Raw genomic sequence first — 6,212 nt, forward strand, 5'->3', positions numbered from 1 at the left:
AGCTCCGTAGAAAAAGAAGAAACACCGACTCAATATTACTTCAAAACACGAGGTGAATCTTCCAAAAAAAAGTGGCAAGGTGCCTAAACAGTAGAGGAAATGCATGATTCCTTCCTCTTTGAATACTTAACAACTGACGCTTCAGCGATAATAACAGGACAGTTCATCCCTCTGTTTTCGAAACTGGGGCTATTTTTCGGCGTCAATTTGATCCAACAGAAAGTGATTTGAAAGGACTTCAAAAAGTTTGCTTATTCAGTTTAAGATGTTCAATCTTTGCTGGTTAAACCCTCAGCTTTCAATTTTTATTGCCCTTAAAGATGCGATTTGTATTTTACAAAAAAGTAGGTACAATAGTATTAATAAGAGAGTATCAGAGGCTTCATTGGCCACTTTTTCAAGACATTAAAGTTATCTTAGTGATAGGTTGGGGCCTCTGTCTGTTTTTGATTGATTTATTTCTAATGCCATGAAAAGAAAAAACATTTAAAGCTTTAGTAACTAAAAAGAGCAATGATAATTGTCTCGGCAAGCTAGTGAAAAATGACACTGAATTACACACATTTTCATCCTATCATATGGTTGATTTCATAACAACGAAAAAATTAAGAAATTGCATCACATGAATAGTCATTGAATCTTCTTTGACGAAACTTCCTCCCAACTTTACCAGGTACATAAAAAGAAAGGAATAATGCATTTCCTCAACTGATTTTTGTCACCAATTTCCTTGCACTATAACCTTGCCACTTCTTTTTGGAAGACTAAACTCGTTTTTCTGAACTATACTTAGTAGTAGTCTGCTCTGAAGTTCTAAAGTATACTATGTAACCATCCTAACCTAACCTATAACTTTTTTGTAAAATACAAATCGCATCTTTAAGGGCAATAAAAATTGAAAGCTGAGGGTTTAACCAGCAAAGATTGAACATCTTAAACTGAATAAGCAAACTTTTTGAAGTCCTTTCAAATCACTTTCTGTTGGATCAAATTGACGCCGAAAAATAGCCCCAGTTTCGAAAACAGAGGGATGAACTGTCCTGTTATTATCGCTGAAGCGTCAGTTGTTAAGTATTCAAAGAGGAAGGAATCATGCATTTCCTCTACTGTTTAGGCACCTTGCCACTTTTTTTTGGAAGATTCACCTCGTGTTTTGAAGTAATATTGAGTCGGTGTTTCTTCTTTTTCTACGGAGCTTCTGTGAAAGTATTTTAGAAGAAAGGAATGATGCTGTTTCTAATTGTTTGGCGCTTTAGTCCATTCCCATTTATTTTAGTAAAATTATTTTTTTTTTTTTTCGAAAATACAAGTTATCATTTTTTTTTTTTAAAAACAAGTTCACATCATGCTCTCTCATTGTATTTAAGTTAGTACCATTTTAATGAAACATTACGTCGATATTTAAAATGGAAGAATATGAATAAAAGTATTATCTTTAATGGAAAAAAGAAAAAAATCACATGCACCTATCGCAACTTAGGAAACGCTGAATTTACGGTTATAAAGAAGGGAGAGGGGGAGGGGTTAATAAAGTAAAGTATGAATTTTGGTCAAAATGAGTATAAAGATGCAATCAATGGTACGTTTCATGATTAATTTAACTTTGTCAGCTGAAAAAATCGTCATGAGACAAAAATACAAAATCTTGAAATTATCGCGTTTTTAGCCGATTTTGAGGATTTTTAGCAAAAATTGGGAACGCATGATGACATGAACAAAATTTTTTCTTAAAAGTACCCTAACATATGCTCGTACTGTGAAATTTTCAGAACCCTAGCTCAATTACAATGTTGTTTAAAAAAATCGTCAAAATGGGCAAAATTCTGCATTTTGCCCTATTCCGGGGGGTAGTTTTTGGCCGTGCGCAACCCTTAAAAATTTTTTAGAATTTTTTTCTTTAGTGCAATCTTATTTTTATGAGTGGGGTCAACGATTTGGAGGGTACCATCATCAAAATTCGGAGGTGACCCTCAAAGTGGGACACCCTATTGTCTGTCACCAACTCTATTTAAGATAAATCTAGAGCACGCTCTGAATAGTCCAGGCAATAAAGGATAGAACAGGGGCTTACCTTGCAAAACTTAGGTGGAATCAGGTTATGATTATTGCCGCAGTAATTTTTTACGCTGAATCCGAATTTTTGGTTTCCCAACATATTTACCTTGTTCTAACCGGGAAAAATCACGTTTTTCCACGGTTTTCCCCAGATATGTATATCTTTTCTAGTGCGATATATCGAGGAAATAGTTATTTCCAAAATTAAAGCTGATAAAATTTCATATTAATATGATCCAAATGTTTTTTCCATAGGTTCATTAGGGAGAGTGCTGGAATCGTTGCGAGCTCTGAAAACTCGTTAAATCGCGATTTTCCATGGTTTTTCGCCATTCTTGTGAAATAAATTTGTTCTTTCGCAAAATTTCGAAATATGTCGGGAAACCAAAAATTCGGATTTAGCGTGAAAAATTACATAGGAAACAATCCTAACCTGATTTCACCTAAGTTTTACAAGGCAAAATCCTTTATTGCCTGGACTAGAAGGAATGGAAAAGAAAGTGTGCCGGAATGGGCGTTTCTCTGAATGACCAAGAAACTCTGTTCACGCTATGCTTTGCCGATGACCAGGTAGTCATAAGTCAAGTTCACGATGACACAGAGTATATGACATGGAAGTTGTTTGAGAAGTATCGCAAGTGGGGACTTGAGGTTAGTGTCCGTTAGACGAAAAAGAAGATATCAGTTGGGGGTGCGCAGCAAAGCATAGTCCTGAAGGCAGGACCCCTGAGCATAATAGGTGAGCACTGCTCAAAATCAGTGCTCGCTGTTAAGCAGAGCAATAAGTGAGTGGTGACGTCGAGCTCGAGCCGTCCCAAGAGCGAGAAGCATACAGAGCCACGCAGAAGCATTGGGATTTGAGCAAGAGCAGTTACCGCTGGGAATAACGCTCAAGTCACGGGCGCAAGCAGGTACCTAGCGGCCGACGATTTGGGCTCAAATCTGAGCGTAATTCGAGCCCGCTGAATTATGCTCACTGCGCTCGCTACAAATGATCAATTAAGCACACGTTGGCAGCGCCGCTTTTTCTACCTGCGTCGTTCCGCCGCTTCGGAGGCGACAACTCGAGCTGAGGTCGACTAAACCCTATAATGTTACTTATACATTTTCTGAAAGCTCTTGTCACACTGGAAACGCTCGTTTAAACCGCGTTTTTCAAAACTTCTCGGTTTTCGAGTAGGTAACAAATTCGCGAAAATGCTGCTGATTTTTAACTTTGACCCCCCGCTGCGTCTCCCCAAAATTTTTGGGGAGCTTGAAATTTTGGGAAAAGATGGGGCATTGTTTGGTGAATGAATTGGGCAAGTCTCACAGGTATCCACCCCGAGCCCCAAATGACCCGTTTTGCACGTAACCCTTTCCTAAACACGCAGGTATTTCTTATGCTGTAATCAAAATCTCTTCTATTTTCTCCTTCACACTGCATTTTTTCTCTTTTAAGCGTTTCCCTCATACCATAGTTCTCTCCGTTTAATCTGTTGGTTTCCGCATTGAGTTTGCTGTTTTCTACAACTAAATTTTTCTGTCATTCATTTTGACAATTATTACTACGTTTATCAGAATTATCATTTAAATTCAAATAGAGCTGCCGTTTTGAGTTTTCTAGCTCCTCGCTAAGTACTTTGACCCTGTATTCAAGGGTTTTATTAATTTCAGAAAGACTACAAACAGTACTATTCAAATCGGCAATTATTTATCAACCAAAGCATTGAGTTGTTGTATTAGGCCATATTTTGGCTCCGAACAAGGACTGCCATCGATTTCGAGTCGTGATTTTCGCTCGTCCTATGTCTGAGTTGCTTGAGGTGTCTCATCTTTTTCAGGAGCTTCATGTTGCGAGTCGTCACAGTGCTCAATCCTACTCATGGTTTCGTTTCGTGTTCGGTCACCAGAGGTCATTGCTTTAGTTCCCTGTGACGTTGTTGCCTTCTTGTTGCTATTCTTTTTCCTAGCCTCAGGAATAGCCAGTTTAGATCTGGTAGCTGTTTTTGCTGGCGGGAGTGGCGGTGTTTTTCCGATTTTCGGTGTTGCCGTCTCGAGGCTTCCGCGCAACCGACGAGCTGCCTCCTACGGCTTGTTTCCTTAACGCTGACCGTAATGGTCGCTGTCCAGGTAATGAGCTCGTCGCGGGACTGGGCGCGCCAATCGACACTGGAAAGACGTAAATTTCGCGTCATGGCCTCGCGCGATTAATGATAAACCGCCATATCAAAGCACGCGTGTGATCTTCCTATCAGTGTGGCTGTGAAATTCTTGACATTCTTTTCCACAAGTGCAAGCTATGTTTAGCGAGAAATGTCCAAATTTCTAGGCACACATTGACATTATTGCACAGAAAGGACTGGAAATAGGATTTCACACATGTATCTTATTCAAACATTTTCAGCTCGTATTTAACATCGCTAAAATTATGATAGTTCGGGAGTGATTTAACGACATGTCTTGACCTTGACACATCTCGAGGATGAGCACAAAATGTGCTCTCATTCTCAAGGTTACGAACAAACGCGGCAAAACTAGAGATATATCGCATCTTGATAGTTTTCTGAACACACTCATATAAGTTTCATACTGTTCCACACTATTGCGGCTTTACTACAGTCAGGAAAATAAAACAGTCTTCTGCACTTGTTTTCAATGAGTAATTATAATACTTAAATAATTTTTTTGGTCACATCAACTGTCATGCTTACTTTCTCTGGCCTTTGAAATCTCGTTCCATCCAGAAATGACACTTTTTCACCACGAAATACTCTAAAAAAAGCAATACACTGGCACCTCTCCTGATGGCGAGATTTAAGTGGGACGTTCACCGGCTGCAATTCTCATCATTTTAGCGACCAAAATATGGTTTTGGTGATAACCATGATAGATACGTAACCAGTGTGGGCACCTGTGAACCCGTTCTGACCATAAGTAATACCATTCGTTGTCTTGATATTAGGGGGATTTTAACACACTGTGCAGCATTACGTACTTTGACCAGGGGGAGGGGGGTGTAGGGTAGGGCTGCATTACAAGGGGAGGGGGAGGGGGGAGTGTGACAAAATCGGTAAAAGTGCGTCACGTAATAATTGAACCGAGTTTAACAGAAAGGGACCAAGCCACATCAGCTGTAGCCAAGTTTAACTGGGCAATTCAATTTTTTACCAGAGAACGATTGTTCGGATTTTTTAGAAAATTTTAAGGAATTTGCTTCATACCATGGAGAATTTTCACGAAAATCCGCAAAACCGTTTTCATGTAAAAAATTAAATTGCCCAATTAAATTTGGCAATAGCTGATGTGGCTTGGTTCCTTTCTGTTTAATGCGGTACAATTGTTATTTGCCAATGCTGACAACTAAATCAAAATTGGTTGAAAATGCACGGGCAGCTGGAGCGCAAGTTTTTTTTTTTGCTGAACTGCCTCATACCATTTGCTAAGTTGTTAATCATTGGTGTCAGTTTGTTATTCATGGGGAGGCAACTTTCATTTTGGCTTTATTGTCTGCTGTCTCGCTGATGAACCTAGAATCTACGGGGTTGAATTGAAGAAATAGACTTTCACTTTTGGTAGAATTTTTTTTTTTTTTTTTTTTTTTTTTTTACATCGGCCTTTTCTCTCTATTCTTTCAGTCTATTGAAGGAACAGATCTGGAGCTGAAGGTTTAGTCTCTCTCAGTGTTTAGTCCTTATATTTAAATTTTATGTTCTCAAATCAGCTAGGGCAATTCTCAGCACGATCTTCTCTAGAAAACTGTAGACTCAAAAAGGATTTCCAAGCAGTTGAACAGTGTCTGTGCAGCCTTCTATGCCACGCAATCCGTGCTTGCCTGATTTGTTTGAATTCCTCTGTATTATAATAAAAATTACCATAGACACATTAGCGTGTCTATCTGGATCTGGAATCCACCGTGAACATAAAAATTTCTAAGTGTGAAAACAGCTTTCTCAGAACGAAGTTACTTTAAATTTTTGACACGTAACGATAAAGCCGTCAGCACAGTGGTTACAAATAACGATTTGGATGCGAGTACTGTCAAATGATGACCTAGTCATGTGCATGTCACCAATGAATAATCACTTCATGGGACAATACTTGGGAAACCTCAAGTCAGACCACATGGAAGTGGAGTTAGCCAAAACAGAGGAACACTCAGAAATGAGAAGTGAGTG

Source organism: Bemisia tabaci, chromosome 1 (assembly GCF_918797505.1).
Source record: "Bemisia tabaci chromosome 1, PGI_BMITA_v3".
Taxonomy (NCBI): domain Eukaryota; kingdom Metazoa; phylum Arthropoda; class Insecta; order Hemiptera; family Aleyrodidae; genus Bemisia; species Bemisia tabaci.